The 27,500-nt window shown below is 39.1% G+C and overlaps 1 protein-coding gene across 3 annotated transcripts in view; it reads right to left on the bottom strand.

The window, feature by feature from the left end:
• Window positions 1-27,500, bottom strand: part of LOC144980834 (phosphatidylinositol 3,4,5-trisphosphate 5-phosphatase 1-like) — a 149,816-nt gene that overhangs the window by 82,889 nt on the left and 39,427 nt on the right. For 2 of the 3 annotated variants that reach the window (XM_078928682.1, XM_078928681.1), the window contains one exon: window positions 7,556-8,180. The gene's annotated coding sequence lies outside the window, so the exon portion shown is untranslated. Of the gene's footprint in view, window positions 1-7,555; window positions 8,181-27,500 lie in introns of those variants that run through there. The other variant, XM_078928680.1, reaches the window with a different exon arrangement.

The raw sequence follows: 27,500 nt of genomic DNA on the forward strand, positions 1-27,500 counted from the left end.
CACACTGTGAAAAAACACATTTATTGTTTTGTTTTGTTTTGTTTTGTTTTGTTTTGTTTTGATTTGTATTGTTGGGGGGGGGGTAGTTTTTTTTTTTGTTTGTTGTTTTGTTTTGTTTGTTTGTTTATTTTTTCAAAATTTGGCCAGTAAACTCATCCTCCAAATATCGATCGATTAAAATGACCCCCACCCCCAGCTAGGCAAAAACTCTCATTTATTTTTTGCCAAGATGAGAGTCGTTTTAATCCATCGATATTTGGAGGATGAGTTTTCTGGCCAAAATTTTTAAAACGTGTTGTTTTTTGTTTGTTTGTTTGTTTTTCAAATTGTTTTTTTTTTGTTGTTGTTGCTTGTTTTGGTTTGCGAAGTTTTATCTTCAAGAGCTTTAGTAAAGATGACGGTCACTGTAACCGGTCGATATTTGGAGGCCACGTTTTCTGGCCAATTTTTGGTTTTAAACATGTTGGGTTTTTTTCCTAGTCCCAGGTTTGATATTTTTAAAGCCAATAAGAGGGTCATATATTATTCTTATCAGGCAATATTTGAAGGGCGAGTTTTCTGACCAAAGTGTTTAAAATGTGTTGTTTGTTTTTTTTGTTTTTTCAAAGTGCCACAGAATATTTGTTTGATTGGGACAGGCTGACACTGGGAGACAAAAATAAACACGACATTTTGTGCTGCCATAACATTCAATAACTCATCATAATAATAATACGGGTAATGATCATTCAGTTATTTGTTAGAATGAATCATGACTTCACGGAATGATAAGGTCATAGACGAGACTGTTCAGTGCACAAAGATAAAACATTTTTTTTTTCCATTTGGCCAAGAAATATGGAGGTGACGTTCAGAAACTGCCATGTTTTGTTGTTGTTGTTGTTGTTGTTGTTGTTGTTGTTGTTGTTGTTGTTGTTGTTGTTTTGTTGGGGTTTTGTTGGGGGTTTTTTTCATCAATCAGAGAAAAATGACTATTTTAGTTATTTAATTTGTGGGTTGAAGAGACAAATATGCGTCTTCTTTGCCTTATAGATGCTGTGCGCTTGTCTAAGATCAAGAAACTCACACTATAGCCAGCCGGATACATAACGGACCAACACACAAAACTATGTGTAATCGTGAACTTGAACGTAGATAGTTCGAAGTTGACGTCACTCAGGTCTTTGTTATTGGTTTTTGCCATCCGCGTTTATGATTAATTCTCACTAAACTGTATTAACCAGACTATAAACGTTCAAGGTTACACAAAGTTTTATGTGTTGGTCCCTTATACTTCCGGATGGCAATGTTGTTAGCTCCTTAGCCAAGCGCATACTATCTATATATAGATAGTATGCGCTTGGCTAAGAAGCTCATAACATTGCCATCCGGAAGTATAACGGACCAACACACAAAGCTGTGTGTATCCATGAACGTTTATAGCCGGGTTAATACAGTTCAGTGAGCATTACTCATAAACGCGGATGGCAAAAAACAATAACAAAGACCTGTGTGACGTCATCTTCGAACTATCTATAATATGCGCTTGGCTAAGAAGCTCATAACATTGTCATCCGGAAGTATAACGGACCAAAACACAAAACTGTGTATCCATGAACGTTTATAGTCAGGTAAATGCAGTTCAGTGAGCATTACTCATAAACGCGGATGGCAAAAAACAATAACAAAGACGAGGGTGACGTCATCTTCGAACTATCTATAGATCGATTGATACAATTTACTGAGAACAACCCATGGCAAAAAAACAATAACAAAGAGGTGAGTGACGTCAACTACGTTCTATGGATCTATAGATAGAATGAAGTTGACGTCACTCATGTCTTTATTATTGAGGGTTTTTGTTTTTTGTTTTGTTTTGTTTTTTTCCATCCATGTTTATGTGTAATTCTCACGTAACTGTATTATCCAGACTATAAAAGTTCATGGTTACACACAGTTTTGTGTGTTGGTCCGTTGTATTTCCAGATGGCAATGTTGTAAGTTTCTTAGCCAAGCGCATACTATCTTTACATAGATAGTACAAAACCTTAAATGTTTTGAAAGATCAGCTTTTTTGCCCTATTGCTTCTAAAGTGTTCATACAATTCACTGGTTGAGTGAAAACTCATTTTCTACCTGGATGTGACTGAACAGGTTTTAAAAGTCAACTCCTCAAAAAACAACAACAAAAACTTATTCAGTAAAGTTTGACACTAAATATAAAACTCTTTTTTTAATTGGTAAAGAAATGAAATATGTGGCCGATCATTCCAAAACGGTATCATATCGGTGTGATCCGGTTGTAGGAAACTGATTTAAAGTTAAAACTAGAAGAAATGTGAAAGTTCAGATTTCGTCATTTTTACAAAATAAATTAAATTGAGCTTAAATTGAGCTTTATATAGAGCAATATCCACTAAATGTGCTCATAGCGCTTTACAAGGGGTCCCTGGTCAACAGCAACATTTAACATGTAGGACGGGACATGACGCCTGTTAGGCAATATTACAATTTTTCGGACAAAGACAACGCTATTAACGGCCAGGTACTCATTTTACACCTGAGTACTGTGAGAGAATGTAAGTAAAGAGCCTTTTCCAATGACTCAACTATGCGCCGAGCGCCTCCGCCGAGCGCGAGGCTCGAACCCAGGACCTTCCGATCCGAAAGCGAGTGTCATACAACTAGACCACATAGCCGAAAAACATAACAACTGTTGCCCTCACTAACACTTAAAAATCAGGAGATGACTTTTTTTACACTAGCTAAGTCTTCTTTTCATCGTTCAGGGAAACTCTATATTAAGTCATTTCATAAGTCAGTTTACGAGAGAAAAAACCCCAAAATAACTAAGCTTGTTAACCTCATAGAACAAAACTGTATCTATGTGAGTTTTGAAACTTCCAATTTTCCTGGTAATTCTATGTTGTCCAATAGATAGAATGCGCTTGGCCAAGGAGTTCACAACATTGCCATCTCGAAGTATAACGGACCAACACACAAACTCTGTGTAACCATGAACTTTTATAGTCTGGTTAATACAGTTTAGTGAGAACAACTCACAAACGCGGATGGCAAAAACAATAACAAAGGCCTGAGTGACGTCATCTGCATACTATCTATAGATTGCTTCAGAGGACCTATTCATTTTCTATATATTAATAAAAATTAATTAATTAATTCCCTTTATTCATCCCTAAGGGGAAATTTTTCTTTAGTGTCTATTTCAAGGGAAGACTGGAATAACCCAGGCGTCAGCCGCAGTGCAGCGCCGCAAAGTGAGCTAAGGCTAGGTGACTTGCTCAAGGCCACACAACGCGGCAGGTAGTCGAACTCGGTACCTTTCGGGTACGAAGCAAAGACCATACCGCTGAGCCACGCTGTCCCATATGGATAGTCAACTCTATAGATAGTTCGAAGTTGACGTCACTCGAGTCTTTGTTATTGGTTTTTTTTGTTTGTTTTTTTTTGCCATCCGCATTTATGAGTAATTCTCACTCAACTGTTTTAACCAGACTATAAACGTTCATGGTTACACACAGTTTTGTGTGTTGGTCCGTTATACTTCCGGATGGCAATGTTGTGAACTTCTTAGCCAAGCGCATACTATCTATATCCCCCCCCCCCCCCCCCCACCATTTTTTATTTTATACATAATACCAGATTGAAGCAGTGGGTGACAAATTAAATGTGATTCTAATATCGATCGATTCCAATCCTCATCTGGTAAAAAACGAACTCTCAAAACTGAGACTTGACTTTACGGAAGTCTTCAGTAAACTCCCAGATTTCAGAATTTCTGGCCAAGGTGAGGGTCATTTAACATCGACCGATAGATATTTGACGGACGAGTACTTTCACGCCAAATCTTTCAATACGTGTTTGTTTTTTTGTTTTTCCAGAGTACGATAGTTAACGGGTTAATAATACATGAAAATAGATTTAGTTTTTAATCATTTTTAGTTTTACTAGAAGTCCAATGTTTAGCATCTAAATATACCCCGACATAATAACGTTTGTACTACTACTACTACTACTACTACTACTACTACTACTACTACTACTACCACTACTACTACTACTACTACCACTACTACTACTACTACTACTACTACTAACTATACTACTATACTACTACTACTACTATACTACTATCTATACTACTACTACATACTACTACTACTACTACTACTACTACTACTACTACTACTACTACTTACTACTACTACTTACTACTACTACTACTACTACTACTACTACTACTACTACTACTACTACTACTACTACTACTACTACTACTACTACTACTACTACTACTACTACTACTACTACTACTACTACTACTACTACTAACTACTACTACTACTTCTACTACTACTACTACTTACTACTACTACTACTACTACTACTACTACTACTACTACTACACTATCTACTACTACTACTACTACTACTACTACTACTACTACTACTACTACTACTACTACTCTACACTACTACTACTACTACTACTACTACTACTACCACCACCACCACCACCACTACTACTACTACTACTACTACTACTACTACTACTACTACTACTACTACTACTACTACTACTACTACTACTACTACTACTACACTACACACTAACTACACACTACTACACTACTACTACTACTACTACTACTACTACTACTACTCTACTATACACTAGTTCTCTATCTACTCACTACTTCAACACTACTACTACTACTACTACTACTATTTACTACGGTAAGGTCGCTAAAGAAATTTTTAAAGTGTTTTGTCAGTGCAGATCGGAGTGATCCAAAGTTCAAAACAGTGCATCTGACATCTCTGCCTTGTAACGCACCAATGGCCCTACTTCACTTCTTTATGAGATCGGTTACACCAAACAATCATAATAATGTAATAATAACAATAATACATCAACCCCCACACTGATAGATGTACACGAACTTTCACATCATGTGCAAAACGTGGATTGTCCGGTTCAGCTAGGCCCTTTTTGTATAACAGTCATGTGAAACTACTACTACTACTACTACTACTACTACTACTACTACTACTACTATTTCTCCTCCTCCTCCTCTTCTTCTTCTTCTCCTCCTCCTCCTCCTCCTCCTCCTCCTCCTCCTCCTCCTCCTCCTCCTCCTCCTCCTCCTCCTTCTTCTTCTTCTTCTTCTTCTTCTTCTTCTTCTTCTTCTTCTTCTTCTTCTTCTTCTTCTTCTTCTTCTTCTTCTTCTTCTTCTTCTTCTTCTTACGTAACATTGCAGGATTCATGTAAAATGATCCATATTATGTGCCTCAACAGCGTATTTCGTGAGGTTATTCTAAAGTTGAATGGATGACATGAAGCATTGCATATGACTTTGTCATTTCGAGCTTGGTGTCAGGTAGTGAGTACCCCTTAATCTTGAAATTGTTGGTCTTGGTTAGAGTTCGTTAGTTTCGACTTCTGCCAGACCTTCTGTGACCGATTGCGTCAATTTAGCGAAACCAAAAGATAGAGGTGTCTTTATATATATTCTTTTCTTTTTTTATCTTTTTTTTTCTTTTTTGTTCTTTCTCGTCATTATCAGTGTGTAACCGTAACCTGAGGAATGTCAAAAGCCGAAACGTTGTTTACTTTGTGCTGTCCCCTTTTATCATGAGTCCCATTCACTCCCATTATTTTTCTCTTCATCAATTGGATTCAGTGGTCTGATGTCACGCCGCCCGGCAACGGCGGCCATCTTGGTTCTAAACAAAGAAAATCATTACTTTTTATTCTTCATGCTGGCTAGAACTTTTCATATACCTTGTGATCAGAGTGTGTAAAAGTCAAAACATGTTCAAATTTATGGGGTTTTTTTTCCTCTGGATACGCTTTTATGCTCGCCAGAGAAATATATCATACGGCGTCCGCCATTGTTCCGGTAGTTTTGAGCCAGTGTTACTACGTTACCATGCGTCATTAGGAAGGAAGTGACGTTACGACTGTTGAAGAGTATTGAGCGTTGAATCGGGCTAAACCAGAAGCGGGAATTTTTATTTCAATGACGTCAAATTGATTTATATATATATATGTGACCCTTCGCCTCGAAACGGTATTAAGTCGGGTCGGTTAAGATGTTAGAAATTGCATTTATAGACAGAAATATCAGACTTATGTTGAGTTTGTATGTTTTATTGAGGAGAATGGATACCATATTTTAGGGTGCTAATGCCAACAATTTATATTTTTGACCAGTTTAACATCTAATTCGGCTTTTAAGCATATGGTTGGTTCCGACATAATACCGCTTTGACAAATATATATATATGAATTGTGAGAGATAGCGTGGCTCAGCGGTACGGTCTTCGGTTCTTCCCGAAAAGTACCGATCGACTACCCGCCGCGCTGTAGTATGACCTTGAACAAGTGATCGCGCCTGAGCTCACTTTGCGGCGCTGCACTTCATCTGACTAAACAGGATAACCCTTAAAGACGAATTTCCCATTGGAGGTGACTAAAGGGAATTTATTGATCAATGCAATCCATTATCTACATTCATTCGTTTCAACAAAGCCACATAAAATGTAGTTCTATTTTGATTCCATAATTCAAACATACGCAAGGCGTCTCGTTCACTCTAATACAGTACAAGATGTCCGCGGAGAGTCGCGTGTATGTGCGTGGCTTTCGTAAAGTTATAGCCTGACACCGTGGCCTTCGTAAAGTTATGGCCTGATACTGACCAAAAAATGACGTCAAAATGCCAGTCTTTGGCCACAAAAGAAAACTAATCGTGAGTTGTATTCAATAGTTCAACCAATGGGACCACTTGTTTCCATGAGCACTAATAACGACAACTCACAAGGCGGTGCAAAAACCAAATAATGACGTCAAAATGCCAGTCCTTTTGGGTTTCAGTGTCAGGCTATAGATAGTATGCAGATGACGTCACTAGGCTTTGTTATTGTTTTTGCATCCGCGTTTGTGAGTTGTTCTCACTAACTGTATTAACCAGACTATAAAAGTTCATGGTACACAGAGTTTGTGTGTTGGTCCGTTAACTTCGGATGGCAATGTTGTGAACTCTTGGCCAAGCGCATTCTATCTATAACTTAACGATGGCTTCGGTATGTGTGACCTAACGCTAACGTCAACACTCAGCTATTTTATATAGGATGAATGAGAGTTGTTGTTTCTGTATCGTTGCTTATGATCAACACGTTTATTGCTGAAAAATTATTCTTTATGCTCTGACTTGACCTTTTGTTTGTGTATACGATATAGTGTACCTACTTCTATTATTCATGCATCAATATAATGGTTGATGATGATGATGATGATGATGATGATGATGATGATGATGATGATGATGATGATGATGATGAAAAAGAATTGGCAGCTTGGATTATGGGCATGACGGTCGGTGGGGCGGTAATAAGGCGTGTGTGTGTGTGTGTGTGTGTGTGTGTGTGTGTGTGTGTGTGTGTGTGTGAGAGAGAGAGAGAGAGAGAGGGGGGGGGGGGGGGGGGGGGGGGGAAGGGAGGGAGAGGGTCGTTTATGTACCATAACATATCTATAATATGAAATAGTTACCTTCTTGGAGGACTCAATTATCCAAAGTGATTGTAACTAACACCACAACACAATCCGACAGAAGAATAGAGAAGAATGAACATCCAGTCGTCGACGTACTCAAACGGGAAAATCCATTTACTCCATTTGGAAAGGGTGTGTTTCCGGTCTATCACTCCTCGCGCATAGAGTTCAAACCGAGGTCACGGCGACATAGACCGACTTCATTTCGAGGTTTTGATACTTTTACTTGGTCTGTTTGTTTGTTTGCTTTTTGTTGTTTTTTTTTCTTTTTGTGCGGGGAGGGGGGGGGGGTTGTTTATTTTTTGGGGTTTTGTTTTGTATTGTTTTGTTTTATTTGTTTGATTTTTTAATTATTTTTTTGTTTTGTTTTGTTTTGTTTGTTTGTTGTTCTCTCCTTCGAAATTAATTAATTTGAGTGGTACTCAAGTTGCAAAAATATAATAGATGAGGGGAAAAAAATAACTAAATTTGCAATTGTCTGTTCAATTTTTTCTTTTCTTCTTTTCATGAGATGTGAACCAGCTGCATAGGATTCCTGTCAAGATGAATGACTCTTGAACGGGGAGGAATCATTAAGGATGAAGCCTGGTCGGCGTGATGAGTCCAGTTGGGATCGGGAATTCTGATGGGAAAAGAATAGAAAAAAAAAAACACGTGAAATTAGCTTGGTTCAATTTAAAATCAAATTTAAATTGATAAAAACGTACTAAGAAAAGAAAACCCACACACACGCGCATGTGTGTGTGTGTGTGTGTGTGTGTGTATATATATATATATATATATATATATATAAAGAGAGAGAGAGAGAGAGAGAGAGAGAGAGAGAGAGAGAGAGATAGTTAGGTATGTCAGTTAGTTGGTAGGTATGTAGACAGACAGACAAGCAGATAGATAGATAGATAGATAGATAGATAGATAGATAGATAAATAGATAGATAGATAGATAGATAGATAGATAAATATAAACATGAAATAAATACATTTTATAAAAGATAAATAAATGACTGAATGACTGAATGAATAAATACATACATAAATAAATAAATAACTACATTTACGAAAGAGAGAAAATCGGGGGCCTGAACTCTTTTCAATTCAAGACCCAAGAAGATCTAACGAACAGAATTAACTTTTCAAGCAGAAGTCATGGGGATGATCTATAGATAGAATGCGCTTGGCCAAGGAGTTCACAACAGTATAACGGACCAACACACAAACTCTGTGTAACCATGAACTTTTATAGTCTTGTTAATACAGTTTAGTGAGAACAACTCACAAACGCGGATGGCAAAAACAATAACAAAGGCCTGAGTGACGTCACCTGCATACTATCTATAGATAGAATGCGCTTGGCCAAGGAGTTCACAACATTGCCATCCGGAAGTATAACGGACCAACACACAAATTCTGTGTAACAATGAACTTTTATAGTCTGGTTAATACAGTTTAGTGAGAACAACTCACAAACGCGGATGGCAAAAACAATAACAAAGGCCTGAGTGACGTCATCTGCATACTATCTATATCACAGAGTAGTCTATATATTACATATCCATGTGCTCGAGGTCATTGTGTCACATTGCAACGTGTGCTCAAAATGACCCACATAGTGAAAGTGTTCACAGTTTGAGAAATATCTAATGTCACAATTGGTCATTTTGCTCAGCATGACTCATGTGTATGTTTACAACTTTCATAAACAAATCAGCATCTTTAGATACATTGAGAAATGTCCAATCGTTGTACAGCAACAAATCACGTGATCGATGACTGGGTTGGACGAAAACATGAATATAGATCGCTCCCATTGGAAAACGCTCAAGATTTTAACGGGTTTGCCTCCCTTGATTCTTTGTGGTCGAGACCTGGGATGGTGCAATGGTTGAGTCAGACAAGAGCTGTCAATATCATTAACATTTACATTACTCCCGTACTCTGGAAAACCACATATTTTAAAAGTTGGCCACAAAACTCGTCCTTCAAATATCGATCGATTTAAATGACCCTCATCTTGGCTAAAATCTCTCAAACCTGGGACTTCGCGAAATTGACGTCACTCTCCTCCTTATTATTGTGTTAAGACATCCATTTTTTATGAATAGTTTTCACTAAATTGTATCATTCAGACTATACACGTTTAAGGTGTGTTGGTGTGTTACTTATTGTCACAACAAATTGCCAGCACAATATAACGTACCAACACACAAAACTATGTGTAACCTTGTGCGGCTATGTGGTCTAGTGGTATGACACTCGCTTTCGGATCGGAAGGTCCTGGGTTCGAGCCTCGCGCTCGGCGCATAGTTGAGTCCTTGGAAAAGACTCTTTACTCACATTCTCTCACCGTACTCAGGTGTAAAATGAGTACCTGACCGTTAACAGCGTTGTCTTTATCCGAAAAATTGTAATATCGCCTAACAGGCGTCATGTCCCGTCCTTCATGTTAAATGTTGCTGTTGACCAGGGACCCCTTGTAAAGCGCTTTGAGCACGTTTAGTGGATATTGTGCTATATAAAGCTCAAGGTTTTTTTGCTGTTTTTTTTAACCTTTAGCGTTTATTGTCTGATTAATACAATTTAGTGAGAACTACTCATAACAATGGCTGGATAAAAACAATAACAAAGAGCTGAGTCACGTCAATTTCGTTCTAACTGGCTGTAGGTTGTTATGCGTTTTTGTACTTAACGCATAGCATCTACATATAGTATGCAGATGACGTCACTCAGGCCTTTGTTATTGTTTTTGCCATCCGCGTTTGTGAGTTGTTCTCACTAAACTGTATTAACCAGACTATAAACGTTCATGGTTACACAGAGTTTGTGTGTTGGTCCGTTATACTTCCGGATGGCAATGTTGTGAACTCCTTGGCCAAGCGCATTCTATCTATACAACAGGTACAAGCAAGACTATAAAAATCCATGTTTGACGAAAAGTTCCACTTTTATCACCCGAATCCTTCAGAGCCGTATGGCCCATGGAGCTTATCCCGGCTTCTGTAGCATGAAACGGACATAGCAATTGCTTGCTACCCTTTGGAAAGGACGCTAATCTATCGCAAAGTACTTTCCGCCAGATCTAGCAGACCCAGCTACCCAATCACTGCTGGGTGGACCTGAATCATTCCAACATAATACCGGTGTGGGGCGATGGGTGGCATATTATTATTGTATTGAAATAGAAATATCGATTACTCGAAAAAGAAAATCAAATCGGAAAGTGCATGTCTCATATTATTTCTGGGAAAATCGATTTTGTTGATCAGAATACTAATGTGTGTAACACGACATAACGATGGATACGTGAGGCAGTGAGAGGAAAGGCAGGTTACAGGGAGAGTGGAGGGTGGGGGTGAGGCAGTGAGAGAAAGAGAGAGAGAGTGAGAAAGAGAGAGAGAGGGGGGGGGGAGGAGGGAGTGAGAGAAAGAAGGTAGAAAGACAGAGGGAGTGAGAGAAGGGGTTAAAAAACACACAGAGAGAGAGAGAGAGAGAGAGAGAGAGAGAGAGAGAGAGAGAGAGAGAGAGAGAGAGAGAGATTAGCAAGGAAGATCAATATATATAATTCATAGAAATAGAGACAGAAAGAAAGAAAGAGGGGAAATAGAAAGGAGAAAGAAAGAGAAGGCAGTGAGGGGAGTGGGGAAGGGGGAGTTGGAGCCAAAAATATTACCAATATTATAATCCCTTCGAACCAATACAGTGTATAATATAATATAACCGAGATAAGCCTAATGCCGACGGCCGAAACTGAGCTTTTTAATTTCATTCTCCACCGAGAGACACTTACACGTCGAAATGAATATAGATCTAATAATAATACATACGATTATAAAGTTTTCCTTTTATTAACACACAGCAAAATGAATACGTAAACAGACCGCGGCGAGATCGAGTGTGTCGACGTATCCTAATAATATAATATATATTTTTAAAATAGTCCTTCAGAGCTCTCTTTATACATGCCTACTCGCCGGGGATGTGGCGTGGAAACTAGAAGGCCTACGAGTCCCTCAGATAGCACCTTAACTCTCTCTCTCTCTCTCTCTCTCTATCTATCTATCTCTCTCTCTCTCTCTCTCTCTCTCTCTCTCTCTCTCTCTCTGATTGCTATGTGTAAGACCCATGGTGCCGGAGTTGATCCTGGTTACTATAGCGTGAAACAGACAATAGCAATTGCTTGCTACCTACCCTTTGAGTAGGATGCTAGTCTATCGCAGAGCACTTTCCGCCTGATCTAACAGACCCAGCTATCCATTTACTACCGGGCGGACAGGGGGTGGGAAAGGGGGGAGGAGGGGTCGGAAAAAATCTCGACTGTACCCGGGATCGATCTTGGTCTCTTTGCGTGTGAAGCGAGTGCTCTACCAACTGAGCTACCGGGACCCCCGTATCCTAACCATAATAATATATCATTTTGTGTCGGAGTCTGGAATTTTAAAAAGAAACAAAACTATTTAAAATTTTGGCCAGAAAACTCTTCCTTCAAATATCGACCGTGTAAAGTAACCCTTATCTTGTCAAAAACTCCCAAACCTGGGACTTCGCAAATTTAAATCAAACTTCACATAACTCCGCGACGTCTCAAGTATAAAGTATGTTTTTGGCAAGATAAGGTAATCTATATCGACAGATAATTGAAGGACAATTTTCTGGCAAAAATGTTAGATATGTTTGTTTTTTTTTGTTTTTTTTTTTTTGGGGGGGGGGGTTATGGGGTTTTTTTTTGTTTGTTTGTTTTGTGTGTGTGTGTTTGTTTTTGTTTTTTTTGCTGTTGTTTTTCAGAATACGGCAGTATTATAATAAGATAAACAATTCAATTAACCAGTAGATTTTAGACCAATCAAAACATGGAATTTATGACACACCTTCAAACGTGCTCGGACAAGCATGGTTGGTTGTTTATAAACAATAACTTGAATGAAATCGACCTCTCTCTGATCATTATTACCGGGTTTTTTTACCGTCAAATGGGCGACAAGATGGTTATCACACTATTTTTTCGATAATGTTATAAACGTTTAAAGTTTTCATGTAGTTTTCTGTGTTAGTTCTATAGATAGTATGCGCTTGGCTAAGAAGATCACGACGTTACCATCCTGTATCTATAACGGACCAACACACAAAACTATGTGTAACCATAAACGGTGATTGTCTAGTTCATACAGTTTAGTGAGAATTACTCATAAACGCGGATGGCAAAAAACAATAACAGACCCGAGTGACGTCAACTTCATTACATCCATTGATCAAGCGGTAGAATAGTGGGTATTATTTTACTTAGACGCATACCATCGATAGTCAAACCTGTGTATGGAGTTTGCTATGTTTACCAATCACTGCCATTGTTTACATTATGGCGACTGTCCTTGAGGCGTGGGTATTTTAGTCTAGGTGTCTATTGACTGAATTCGTGGAAAAAGACATTTGACTTCCTCTGTGACCAGGGCATACACAGCCTTGTCTGTGACCCATCCCTTAGATACGCTAAACAAACAAATTATATACGGCCAGGTGGTCCTCTGGTATGACAGTCGGATCTTCTGGGCCGGATTTTTTGGCATGGCTTTAAAAAAAAATGTATTCTTGTATATTTCTCTATGGGGGGGGGGGGGGGGGGGGGGGGGGGGGAGGGGGAAGAAGTGGCTGAGTGGTTAAGGCATTGCACTGTGGCCCGGAAGAACCCGGGTTCGAGCCCCGTTTCGGGCACTTTCGTTTTGTTTGTTTTCCTTGAGCGATATTATTAATCCCCAATTTGCTCACTTGGACAACATGGGTGATTCCTGCTGACATCTTGTTTGATGAGTTATCTATATTCCTTCGTGGAATGCTTAGGTGACGATATCTTATGGTGTCGTGGCGGAAAAGGCATAATAATATTTCTCTATGCTTTGTCTGATTCTTGAGCTTGAGTTTTCATATAGCGCAATATCCACTTAATGTGCTCAAAGTTATTAACAAAGGGTCCTCGACCAACAGCAACACGTAACATGTAGAACGAGTGAACAAGACCAAAAAACAAACCCAAAAAAGGATGCATTACATTTTTTTTCCCGACAGAGACAACGCTGTTGACGGTCAGGTAACTCATTTTGCACCTGAGTACGGGAACAGAATGTGAGTAGAGAGCCTTTTCCAAGGACTCAACTATGCGCCTAGCAAGCCTCGAACCCAGGAATACCATAAGACCACATAGGCGCATAAGAAAAGCGTTTTGTAAGTTTACGGTTCGGTTTCGTTGGGTGCTGATTATGCGGCTAAATATAGTCTAAGTGGTGTAATAGTAATAGTCGCCTCCGGGCCAGAAGGTCCTGGGTTCCAGTCCCGCTTTGAGCGACGCATAGTTGACTCCTTGGAAAAGGCACTTTACTCACATCATAATGATCACCTGGTCGTTAACAACGTAGTCTATGTCTGAAAAAAATTGTAACTTGTAAAGCGCTTTGAACACGTTTAGTGGATATTGCGCTTTATAAAAGCTCTAGACTACTTTTCTTTGTTTTTGTTTTTTAGTTTTGTATTTTTTGGGGGAAATTTTTTGTTTGTTTTTGTTTTGTTGTATATTATTTGTTTATTGATTATTTGAAATCCTTCCTGTTCCAGCCTGGGTTAGATTTCCCTCCCATCGATCAAGGCAAAGACGATTTGGCAAGGATTAAATATAATACGAGGAATAATAAACAGTAGAACACTGATATAAAGAACTACCATTGACAGAAGCTTTGTTTCAATAGTTATTTATATCGGTAGGTCTATATTTCAAGGGGAAATAACTGTAACGTGTAGAACGAGTGAACGAGACCAAACAAAAACAAACGCCTATAAGGCGATATTACATTTTTATTTCGGACAGAGACAACGCTGTTAACGACCAGGTACTCATTTTACACATGAGTACGGGAGAGAATGTGAGTAAAGAGCAAGGATTAATATAATACGATGAATAATAAACAGTAGAACACGGATATAAAGAACTACCACGGGGCAGAAATGTTATTTCAAAAGTTATTTACATCAGTAGATCTATAAATATGTCAAGGGGGAAATAACAAAGGGGGGGGGGGGGGGGGGGGGATGGGGACAAGCCAGTACATTGCTGGGCCGTAGTTTGAAAATAACAAACATATTATTTAAAATTTGGGCCAGAAAACTCGTCCTTCAAAGATCGATCAATTAAAATGACCCTCATCTTGTTCTTTTCTTCGATTTTCTGTCTTGCTTTGTCCGGCACTATTTTCATACACAATTTTTCATATCTTGATATGACTCGAAGAGAAAGCCGAAGCTATGAGTTATATAATACGTTTGACAATTCCTGATATTATAATCAATGTCATCCGTAAAGATTTGTCTGAACGTCTGAACGCCATGATGACGATGGCATGGACACACGTTGTGATTACAGTCAAAGCACGTTATATCACCGGCCTCATGACAATTCCTCCTATTATAATCAATGTCATCCGTAAAGATTTGTCTGAACGTCTGAACGCCATGACGATGACGATGGCATGGACACACGTTGGTATTACAGTCAAAGCACGTTATATTGTCTGAACGTTTGAACGCCATGACGATGACGATGACGATGGCATGGACACACGTTGTGATTACAGTCAAACCACGTTATATTGTCTGAACGTCTGAACGCCATGACGATGACGATGACGATGGCATGGACACACGTTGTGATTACAGTCAAACCACGTTATATTGTCTGAACGTCTGAACGCCATGACGATGACGATGACGATGGCATGGACACACGTTGGGATTACAGTCAAACCACGTTATATTGTCTGAACGTCTGAACGCCATGACGATGACGATGGCATGGACACACGTTGGTATTACAGTCAAACCACGTTATATTGTCTGAACGTCTGAACGCCATGACGATGACGATGACGATGGCATGGACACACGTTGTGATTACAGTCAAACCACGTTATATTGTCTGAACGTCTGAACGCCATGATGATGATGACGATGACGATGGCATGGACACACGTTGTGATTACAGTCAAACCACGTTATATTGTCTGAACGTCTGAACGCCATGACGATGACGATGACGATGGCATGGACACACGTTGTGATTACAGTCAAACCACGTTATATTGTCTGAACGTCTGGACGCCATGACGATGACGATGACGATGGCATGGACACACGTTGTGATTACAGTCAAACCACGTTATATTGTCTGAACGTCTGAACGCCATGACGATGACGATGACGATGGCATGGACACACGTTGGTATTACAGTCAAACCACGTTATATTGTCTGAACGTCTGAACGCCATGACGATGACGATGACGATGGCATGGACACACGTTGTGATTACAGTCAAACCACGTTATATTGTCTGAACGTCTGAACGCCATGACGATGACGATGACGATGGCATGGACACACGTTGTGATTACAGTCAAACCACGTTATATTGTATGAACGTCTGAACGCCATGACGATGACGATGGCATGGACACACGTTGTGATTACAGTCAAACCACGTTATATCACCGGCCTCATGTCTTATCGAGGGGCGTTGTCAGTTGGGTGTTTAACTATAGAGTAGACGAGATAATATGGATTGCTTATAGTGCGGCTATTGTGATCCAGTCGTAAGTCACTTGCCTTTGGATCGGAAGGTCGTGGTTCGAATCTCTCTCTCTAAGTGACGCATAGTTGAGTCCTAAGAAAAGGTTCTTTTTTTCACAATCTCCTACCAGTGTGGCTATGTACTCTTGTGGTATGACACTCGCCTTCGGATCGGAAGATCCTGGTTCGAGTCTCGCTATGAGCGGTGCATAGTTGCGTTCTTAGAAAAGGCTCGGTACTCACATTCTCTCACCGTACTACGTTAACAGCGTTGTCTCTGTCAGAAAAAATGTAAAATCACATAACAAACGTCATTTTTCGTTTTATATGTTAAGTGTTGTTGGCTTGGGACCCTTTGTAAAGCGCTTTGAGCACGTTTAGTGGATATTGCTCTGCATAAAAGCTCAAGTTTTGATGATGATGATGATGATGATGATGATGATGATGATGATGATGATGATGATGATGGTGGTGATTATGATGATGACGATGATGACAACGACGATGATAATGATCACGATGATGGTGATGATGATGACGACTAAGATATATATATATATATATATATATATATATATATATATATATATTGTGTGTGTGTGTGTGTGTGTGTGTGTGTGTGTGTGTATAAAATCCATTTGTGAAAGTCACGACTGGTAAGGAAAATACTCGACAGTCACGACATGGGAGGGAAAGCCATGACCAAAAATATATATTTAAAAAAATAGAGGAGAATAAAAGCAGGAAAGACGTTGCTTCTGATAGCCTGAAATCTAGGACTTCACTGCCTGAAATACATTGCTATTCCTATTCATAGCCCGAGGCAGACGACGATAGAATAGCATTACAAAACATGAACACTCTTACATGACAATACTCGCCACACGCTGGATGGAACAAAAACGCATTTTTAGAATTTGGGACAGAAATTTGGGCCAGAAATATCGTCCTTCAAAAATTATATCGATCGATTAAAATGGCCTTCATCTTGCCAAGAAAAACAAAAAAGGAAAAAAAAAACAAGAAAAATAACCTGGGACTTCCTTGAACATTTCTTAATTAATTGAGATTTTATAAAGCGCAATATCCACTAAACGTGCTCAAAGCGCTTTACAGTGGGTCCCTGGCCAACAGCAACACGTAACATATAAGACGTGACATGACGCCTGTTAGGCGATATTACAATTATTTTCCGACAAAGCCAACGATGTAAACGGGTAGGTACTCATTTTACACCTGAGTACGGTGAGATAATGTGAGTACAGATCATTTTTTCCAAGGACACAACTATGCGCCGAACGAGGCTCGAACCCAGGATCTTCCGATCCGAAAGCGAGTGTCATATCACTAGACCACATCGCCGCACCTAGACCACATGGCCCTCATCTTGCCAAAAAAAAAAACACAAAAAACTAATAACTGTCAAACCCGAGACTGTCTTGAATATTTTTTTGAAGTTCCAGGCCTGAGAGTTGTTGACAAGACGACGGTTATTTTAATCGATATCATTCATATCTCAAGGACGGGTTTTCTGACCAAAATTGATCAAAAATGTGTTGCTTTTTTTTGTCTTCCAGGGAACGGTAGAATTCTGCCAATTGTTTACGGACAAATGACAACATGTCCTTTTTTAAAGAATAATTTGCCGCAAAACACTTTCTTCACATCATATTTAATCGATTGAAATGACCTACAAAGTGTCAGAAATTCTCAAACCCGAGACTTCTCCAGAACTCTTTGTAATCGATCGATTAATGAACATTAAGTTCTCTGGCCAAAGTCTGGGTTTGAAATTTTTTTCGGACTATTTCTGGCCAATCTAATCGATATAGATATATCTACGTCAAGCAAAAGGGGTTTTTTCCTGGCTAAAATGTAGAAAAAGTCGTTTTATTAATGAATATTAATTTTTCTGGCCAAAGTCTAGGGTTTGACAATTTTTGACTATTTCTGGCCAATCTAATCGATCGATATAATATACGTGAAGAGCAAAAGTTTTTTTCTAGCTAAAATGTAGAAAAAGTCGTTTTATTAATGGCCAAAATCTAGGGTTTGACTATTTCTGACCAAATCTAATCAATCGGCATGATATACATGAAGCAAAAGATTTTTTCTGGCTAAAATGTAGAAAAAGTCGTTTTATTAATGGCCAAAATCTAGGGTTTGACTATTTCTGACCAAATCTAATCAATCGATATAATATACATGAAGCAAAAGTTTTTTTCTGGCTAAAATGTAGAAAAAGTCGTTTTATTAATGGCCAAAATCTAGGGTTTGACTATTTCTGACCAAATCTAATCAATCGATATAATATACATGAAGCAAAAGTTTTTTTCTGGCTAAAATGTAGAAAAAGTCGTTTTATTAATGGCCAAAATCTAGGGTTTGACTATTTCTGACCAAATCTAATCAATCGATATAATATACATGAAGCAAAAGTTTTTTTTCTGGCTAAAATGTAGAAAAAGTCGTTTTAACCATATAGATGCGACAGAAAAGACAGCGACCTCATCCATTCTGCCTCCGTTCCTCCAGTAGATGTTTACAACATTGTCAATAATTGAATTCTATTTACATCTGATTTAGTATGCACTGGGTTCATTGTGGACAAATAAATAACAAATAACAAATTATATGGATACGTGCACGCGTGCACGCAAGCTTCATAAAATTATAGATAGTATGGGCTTGGCTAAGAAGCTCAGAACATTGCCATCCGGAAGTATAACGGACCAACACACAACTGTGTGTAACCTTGAACGTTTATAGTCCGGTTAATACAGTTTAGTGAGAATTACTCATAAACGCGGATGGCAAAAAGCAAGAACAAAGACATGAGTGACGTCAACTTCGAACTATCTATATCAAGGCCGGGATGGACTTGGTGTTGAAAATTGAATTCATAACTCCTCTAAGTATTTAAAAAGTCGTCCTTCAGAGCCGATAGGTGCGTGGAGTGGGAGCTTATCCCGGTTACTATAGCGTGAAATGGCGATAGCAATTGCTCGCTACCCTTTGGATAGGACGCTAGTCTATCGCAAAGTACTTTCCGCCAGATCTAATAGACCAAATTACCCAATCACTGCCGGGCGGACGTGGGGGGCGGGGGCGGGGGGGGGGGGGCTCAGAGGCAGAGAAAAAAAATCTCGACTGCAACCGGGATCAATCTCAGTCCCTTTGATTGTGAAGCGTGTGCTCTACCAATTGAGCTATCGGGACCCCCCCCCCCCCCCCCCCAAAGAAAAAAATTATCCCTGGTATATTCTATTTCGTTACGGCCACATCGACAAAATAACGTTTTTAGCCGTTTGGTCACAGCTTAACAACTTGCTAAGTGTATGTATATTGGGTGTGAATGTACCATAGGATTCAGTAGTCTGATGCCACGTCCGCCCAGCAACCAGCAGTTTGGTTCCAAACAAAGAAAATCGGTACTTTTTATTCTTTATGCTGGCTAGAACTTTTTCACATGTCATGTGATCAGAATGTATAAAAGTCAAAACATGATCAGATTTATAATGTTTTTCTCCTCTGGATAAATTTTTATGGTTGTCGGAGAAGTATTTCATAAAGGCGTCCGCCATTGTTCCGATAGTTTAGATCAGGACCAGTTACTATGCGTCATTACGAAGGAAGTGACGTCACGACTGTTGAACCCTATTTCAAGATTGTATTAACTTGTACGATTAAGGAACAGGACCAGTCATATCATATTCCTCAAAAATTCCCCGAGATTGACAATGGCGTATCGGATAATATCACGAGACATACCATATCATATCACATATCAGGATTTACCATTGGGACATTACCCCAACTCAGACACGATTCTATCAGATCTAGGTGGCCGAGTGGTTAAGACTGTGTATTAGACTGTGAATCGGAAGGTCTCGGGTTCGATCCCCGCGTCAGATACTTTCGGGGTTTGATTATTGTTTTCTTTCTCTCCATTCTGTTGGAACTTTATATATCCGGCTGGCAGATGTTGTGAGTATTTTACCTAAACACATCGCATCAATGAAGTATCAACACACAAACTTTTGTGGAACCTTAACCGTTTATAGTCTGATATAGAGAGTATGCGCTTGGCTAAAAAGCTCACGACATTGCCATCCGGAAGTATAACGGACCAACACACAAAACTGTGTAACCATGAACCGTTTATAGTCTGGTTAATAGTTTAGTGAGAATTACTCATAAACGCGGATGGCAAAAAAAAAAAAACAACATTAACAAAGACGTGAGTGACATCATATCCATACTATTTTCTATAGATAGAATGAAGATGACGTCACTCGGGTCTTTTTTATTGATTTTTAGCCATCCGCGTTTATGAGTAATTCTCACTAAACTGTATCAACCAGACTATAAACGTTTAAGGTTACACATAGTTTTGTGTGTTGACCCGTTATACTTCCGGGTGGCATTGTTGTGAGCGTCTTAGCCAAGCGCACACTATCTATAATCTAGTGAGAAATAATCATTAAAATGGATGTCTAAAAACAATACAGAGCGAAGTGACCTCCCGAAATTGTTGTCCAATTTGTATGAGTGACAGAGCTGTACAATATCCTACCCCTGTGTAATTCTCTCCCCTCTCACCGTCGACCAAAGACAACGGATAGCAGGCAGGCTGCAGCAGACACAGCCAATCTGTCATGTAATGAATGCTGGGTTAATCACGTTTCGAACATCGCCACTACAACAGCTGAGGTCCCGTTGGTTCCAATGATTTGGCCGGCTATGTGTTCTAGTGGTTTAACACTCGGAAGGTCCTGGGTTCGAGCCTCGCTCGGCGCATAGTTGAGTCTTTGGAGAAGGCTCTTTACTCACATTATCTCACCTTATCAGGTGTAAAATTAGTACCTGGCCGTTAACAGCGTTGTCTCTGGACGGAAAAAAATGTAATATCGCCTAACAGGCGTCACGTCCCGTCCGAAATGTTAAATGTTGCTGTTGGCCATGGAACCCTTGTAAAGCTCTTTGAGCACATTTAGTGGATATTGCGCTAAATAAAAGCTCAATTAAAAATCTAATGGTATATAAATTATAAATCACTGAACAGATAAGCGGACGAAGAATCCAATGTGTCTTCCTTACTTGGACAGATGGTAATTTCGTATACTGTATTATGCAATTGTCCAAGTTGATACTAAAGTATATAGGTTATGCCAGAAATTAAATTATTTGAATCATCCGTACGTTTCACCCCGACATAACAAACAATGTTTGGGGGATGCAGCATGGCTCAGCGGTACGGGCTTTGCTTCGACCCTGTGTGACCTTGAGCAGGTCACCTCGCCTTAGATCAGTTTTCGGCTGACGTCTGGGTTATTCCAGTCTTCCCTTGGAATAGATAGACCCTAAAGAAAAAATTCCCCTACGGGGTGAATAAAGCGAATTTAATTATTGTTATTTTATTATTTATAATCATACACATTGCAAATTAACGTGTACAATTAAAATCTCTCCGCGAATGAAACAGACATTCTTATTCCATGAAAAAGTACAGGTTTCTGGTCTTCAGGTCATATTTGCAAATTGCATAAAGATCTTTCGGGCCCATCAAGGCAAAATTCACAAATCCGTCATGAAACAACAAACCAGCATTGAATGTAGTGGGTGTCCCAGCATTGTATGACAAATCGTATTTGTTCTGAAACTCATGAAGATATCACTTAAATTTGTTTCAGTTCATTAAAAAAAATCACTTTTTTTTTAATTATTTTTTTTTTGGTTTTGTTTGGGGTTTGTTTTTTTTTTGTTTTTTGTTTGTTTTACTTTTTGGAGGGTGGGGGGTTGTTTTTTGTTTGTTTAATTTTTGTTGTTGTTGTTGTTGCCCCACGTTTATTGATGGCAGTTGAATCAGTCATCAAAAAAAATTATCAAAAACACTTGGAGAGAGAACTTGAGGGACGCGACGCATTAAATTACACTGTGTGTTTTACACGGCTGTAAAACTGTTAAAACTACACATAATATTATTATATAGGTACGTATATTATATTATATTGTCGTCGGCAGGCATCAGTTATTATCCATCATAAAATGTGGACACGCTCCAGTGATTTCCATTATGTATTACATTATCATTTCAAACTAAACAAAATTAAATTACCACGGGGGAAAGGGAAGGGGAAGGAAGGTAGAGTAATCCTGAAGCAGGTCGTAGTGAATGTATTATTATAACAATATATCTTATATGCCTCTATGGAAACTTCTGGAAAGATGTAATTATAATATAATCTGTATATGTGACCCTTCGCCTCAAAACGGTATTAAGTCGGGTTGGTAAAGATGTTGAAAATTGAATTTATAGCCAGAAATATCAGACTTGTGTTGAGTTTGTATGTTTTATTGAGGAGAAAGGATACCATATTTTAGAGGTGCTAATGCCAACAATTAATTCGGCTTTTAAGCATCTGGTTCGTTCCGACATAATACCGTTTTGAGACGATGGGTCACATATACATTGAATATACGTTTGAAAGGATATTTGGAAGAGGAAGTATAAAGGAATTGATACACGTGTCAGGCCAAAGTCATAATACAACACCCGTCCATGTCCTTCTATATTACAGATGGATGTGACACGCCCCCCCCCCCTCCCCCCCCCCCCCCCTCTCTCTCTCTCTCTCTCTCTCTCTCTCTTTTTTTTTTTTTTCTGTTTATCTCTCTCATCTCCCCCTCTCTTGCCATCTCTCCCTTTCTCTCACCCTCTCATTTTAACCCCCCCCCCCCTTCTCTCCTCTCTATCTACCTCTGTCTTCTTTACCAGTTTCTCATGCGATAACGTTGTTTTGTTGTTGTGGGTGATGATGATGATGATGATGACGATGATGATGATGATGATGATGGTGATGGTGGTGGTGGTGGTGAAGACGGTGAGGATGAAGACGACGATGATGATGATGATGATGATGATGATGATGATGATGATGATGATGATGATGATGATGATGGTGGTGGTGAAGACGGTGATGATGAAGACGACGATGATGATGATGATGACGATGATGATGATGATGATGATGATGATGATGATGGTGGTGGTGGTGGTGAAGACGGTGATGATGAAGACGACGATGATGATGATGATGATGATGATGATGATGATGATGATGATGAGACGTGATGATGAAGACGACGACATGTGATGAAGATGAGATGATGATGATGATGATGATGAAGACGGTGATGATGAAGACGACGATAATGGTGATGATGATGATAATGATGATGATGATGATGATGATGATGATGATGATGATGATGATGATGATGATGGTGATGATGAAGACGATGATGACGAAGACGATGATGATGATGATGATGATGATGATGATGATGATGATGATGATGACGACGATGATGATGATGACGACGACGACGACGACGTCTCGGGTTGCTGAACTTCGACTTAGGTCCGTTCTTAACTGTTTTAAAATTCGCTTTCAAAATTTCATGGTTAAAAAAAAATAAAATTGAAAAAGGTGTCAGTTTGAAAACGTATCAGTCGTCAGTCGTCTTTGTAAGTGAGAGAACTTGTCGTCAAGTGGTAGTAAGGATGATTTGAATGGCTTTAAGAAAGGACATTATAATATACTATATACCACATCGCTTGGATATCCGCTTGGATGGAGGGACAGGAAGCGAATCAGGAACAGGAGGACGTGGCATTTGATGGAGAAGGAGGAGATGGAAATGGAGGAGGAGGAAATGTAGAAGGCAGTCGGAGCAACAATGATATAGTATATGGCGGGAAGGGTTAATATTGAAGAAGAATTGAAGAAGAAAAAGAAGAAGAAGAAGAAGAAGAAGAAGAAGAAGAAGAAGAAGAAGAAGAAGAAGAAGAAGAAGAAGAAGAAGAAGAAGAAGAAGAAGAAGAAGAAGAAGAAGAAGAAGAAGAAGAAGAAGGAGGAGGAGGAGGAGGAGGAGGAGGAGGAGGAGGAGGTGGAAATGGAGAAGGCAGTCGGAACAACAATGATATAGTATATGGCGGGAAGGGTTAATATTGAAGAAGAAAAAGAAGACGAAGACGAAGAAGAAGAAGAAGAAGAAGAAGAAGAAGAAGAAGAAGAAGAAGAAGAAGAAGAAGAAGAAGAAGAAGAAGAAGAAGCAGAAGCAGAAGCAGAAGCAGAAGCAGAAGAAGAAGAAGAAGAAGAAGAAGAAGAAGAAGAAGAAGAAGGAGAAGAAGAAGGAGGAGGAGGAGGAGGAGGAGGAGGAGGAGGAGGAGGAGGAGAAGGAGACGGAGAAAGAGACGGAGGAGGAGAAGGAGGAAGAGGAGGAGGATTGGGGGGAGGAGAATGGGGGGGGGGGGGGAACGAGAAGAAGGAGAAAGGTAAAAATGAAGAATATATAGATCTGGAGTCAAATCAGGTGGGAATAAGTTGTAAATAGGAAAGACGGAGCAGAACCAGAACACTCCACAAGACCTGTTGTACTGCTGGTACGGGGTGACTGGATACAACCAATTACATGCAATTTACGTTGGAAACGACGTCTGGCTCCAACATTCAACCGTTTACAGACTGGAAAGAGGACGTGTACAATTGAAATTGAAATTTAACGGCCAGGTACTCATTTTACACCTGAGTACGGCGTGCATATTATGCATGACAACGATGATCTGTAAAAAATTTTTTTAAAAATTAGAGCTTTTATATAGCGCAATATCCACTAAAAGTGTTCAACGCGCTTTACAAAGGGTCCCGAGCCAACAGCAACACTTAACATATAGTACGAGACATGACGCCTGTGAGGCGATATTATAATCTCTTCGGACAGAGATAACGCTCTTAACGGCCAGGTACTCATCTTATACATGGTACGGTGAGAGAATGTGAGTAAATAGCTATTTCCAAGGACTCAACTATGCGCCGAGCGAGGCTCGAACCCAGGACCTTCCGATCCAAAAGCGAGTGTAATACCACTAGACCACATATTATATGATGATGATGATGATGATGATGATGATGATGATGATGATGATGATGATGATGACGATGAGAATGATGATGATGATGATGATGATGATGATGATGATGATGATGATGATGATGATGATGTAGGCATACCTGCTTATAATACAGCTCTGTGATCTCAACAACAAAACAAATTGAGAACGGAAAAGAAACAAGAAAAGGAAAGAAATAAACAGAATTGCCTTATTCATCTGTATCTGTAAATCGAGTGCACTTCTCTTTCAAGCAAAGGAACAATAACTTATACTGCTGGACGATGGAAAAACGCATATTTAAATATTTGGCCAGAAAACTCGTCCTTCAAATATCGATCGATTTAAATGACCCTCATTTTGGCAAAAAAAACTCTCAAACCTGGGACTTCCACGAAGTCCCAGGTTTGAGAGTTTTTTGCTAAAATGAGGGTCATTTAAATCGATCGATATTTGAAGGACGAGTTTTCTGGCCAAATATTTAAATATGCGTTTTTCCCAAAGTACAGCATTAAACAAGTAGCAATGTCACGATAAAGAGGAGATACGTATGGCGTGCGATGACTCACCCTAGGGAAGTGACGATAATAAACATAATAATATATTTTAGGAGGCTTAGCTACTTAAATTAAATTGTTTTCACGACTTTTTCTTATCACGCACTTGCTAGGAAGTTCCAACATTGTCCTAATATACGTGACAGGAAAGGAAATGAATCCAGTGGGATCATAGAGATCTATGAGTGGTATATAAATAGTATACAGCTTTTATACTATATTGAACATGTGTTCACCCTTATAGATAGAACGAAGATGAAGTCACTCGGGTCTTTGTTATTGTTTTTTGCCACCCACGTTTATGAGTACTTCTCACTAAACTGTGTGAACCAGACTATAAAAGTTCATGGTTACACATAGTTTTGTGGGTTGGTCCGATATACTTCCGGATGGCAATGTTGTGAGCTTCTTAATCAAGCGCATACTATCTATAATACGCGTAAGAAATTCAATCTCTTTATGGTCTGCGTTTATGTAATTAAAAACAAAAACAAAACAAACAAAAACAATTAAAACAAACAAAACTTAACCAAATCTGCACGCCAGCTGAATCGCACCAACACACACACACAAACGTATGTTGTAACATTTAACAATTATAGTTAAGAGGGACATGAGAGATTGTGTGTGCTAGGCTAAGAAACTCACAGCATTGCCTTCCGGAAATATAACGGACCAACACACAAAATTATATGTAACCTTGAACGTTATAGTCTGTTAATACAGTTTAGTGAGAATTACTCATCAACACGGATGGCAAAAAATAAAAAATAATAACAAAGACCTGAGTGACATCTGAGCGGGGTTGTCGTACCAGTAAGGTCGCGGGTTCGAGCCCCCATCGCCGCAGCGAAATTTTAATTCTCTGTTGTCTTCTGACACTTTCCTACTCACTTCATTTCTTGTTACTATCTTTAGAGAACGAACCACCCCGGTCTAAAAACAAAAACAAAGAACGGAGCGATGTCCACTTCATTTATACTATTAAAAAATCGAAGGCCAAACAAAATCCACGAATAAAGATCTTCTTCTTCTTCTTCAAGTACCAAGTCTGTGCCAGACATCGGTGATCATGATACGCCATTCATCTCTCTGATCAGATAACCTCAGAAAACTAATATTACTCTTCTCTTTCTTTGTCACCCAGCTGTTCAAACTATTCAAATATGTTTTTCTTGGTCTACCTTTACTCTTTTTACCTTCTATCTTTCCCGTGAGAGCAAGATGTTCAATACATTTATGTCGATTTAGGTGCCCTAAAAATTGCATTTGTCTTTTTCTTATTGCCTTTTAGTTTCAGCTTGCTCTAATACTTCTTCATTAGTTTTCTTCTCTGTCCATGAGATTCTTAACATCCTTCTAAGAAACCACATTTCTGCTGCCTCCAGTTTCTTTCTAATGTCTTCTCTAATAAAGATAACCTAGAAAATAGGTCTATTGTCAAAGCTCTAGACGATTCTATTCAACGTTCAAGGTCATTCTAGTATAGAATAGTCGCCTTTACTTTCCATCCTATTCAAATGTCCAAGCCATCTAGATCTATTGATAGAATGAAGATGACGTTACTCTGGCCTTTGTTATTATCTTTTTGCCATTCACGTTTGTGAGTAAGGTTACACATAGTTTTGTGTGTTGGTCCTATACTTCCGGATGGCAATGTTGTGAACTTCTTAGCCAAGTGCATACTAAATATACCGTTATTAATTTCCCAGAAGATAAAGATCACCCAGACCAAAGCATTTTGGAGCACCTATTATTACTAAAAGTCAATAAAGTTATTATCCAAAACAGAATTACCATGATATAATCCCTATCTTCTTAATATTGTC

Source organism: Berghia stephanieae, chromosome 10, assembly GCF_034508935.2.
Source record: "Berghia stephanieae isolate SIO BIC M18660-M18661 chromosome 10, UCSD_Bste_1.3, whole genome shotgun sequence".
In the NCBI taxonomy this organism is placed as follows: domain Eukaryota; kingdom Metazoa; phylum Mollusca; class Gastropoda; order Nudibranchia; family Aeolidiidae; genus Berghia; species Berghia stephanieae.